The sequence below is a fragment of the Cynara cardunculus genome (genome assembly GCF_001531365.2).
Source record: "Cynara cardunculus var. scolymus isolate 2C chromosome LG 8, CcrdV1, whole genome shotgun sequence".
NCBI lineage: Eukaryota > Viridiplantae > Streptophyta > Magnoliopsida > Asterales > Asteraceae > Cynara > Cynara cardunculus.
Window position 1 is genome coordinate 13324234 of NC_037535.1, and position 596 is coordinate 13324829.

The 596-nt window shown below is 34.2% G+C and overlaps 1 long non-coding RNA gene across 1 annotated transcript in view; it reads left to right on the plus strand.

Annotated features, from left to right (window-relative positions):
• The first annotated feature begins 330 nt into the window (after positions 1–330).
• LOC112516408 overlaps positions 331–596 on the plus strand; it is a 1806-nt gene continuing 1540 nt past the window's right edge. Inside the window, exon 1 of the long non-coding RNA XR_003069600.1 lies at positions 331–356. This is a non-coding gene — a long non-coding RNA (uncharacterized LOC112516408). The remainder of the gene's footprint in view (positions 357–596) is intronic.

Genomic DNA, 596 nt, shown 5'->3' on the forward strand with positions numbered 1-596 from the left:
AACCAATTCTTTTTAATAAGATCTTTTCTGGAATATTTTTTTATTGGAAGTTGTAGATTATTTCGTTACGAACGCGTAGGCGAAAACCTCATCGAAAACGGAGCTCCGAGCGAAAAGTTATGTTATTTTTTGTGTTTAGTGGTCAAAATGGGTACTTAGGCGGGTCAAACCCGACCCAACTCGGATTTAACCTAGAAAAGTCGATTTTAGACCCCATTTTAGGTCGTTTTCAGTCCCATAACTTGCACACACAGTAAAGGTGCGAATTACACACACTTAAGCTCAAACAACTTCAATTCTTGGAGAATCAAAGATCAAGTGATGAATTGTTGATGAATATGTGAAGATTATTGAAGGTATACTCCTAATACTAAGTTTAATCTTTGCAATAAGTGTCAATCAAGGAAATTAGGGTTTGCATGTTTGTAATTAGTGGATGATTTTGTAAGATTATGGTTTTATGTTGGTGAATATCATGTTATTTTGAATGATTACACAACAATTTGAAGGTAATCTCATCCTTGTTCTTGTTCTTGAAGTTGTAACAAGTATGATGGCATTTGGGTGATATAAGCTTAATGCATGTGTAAGATAAG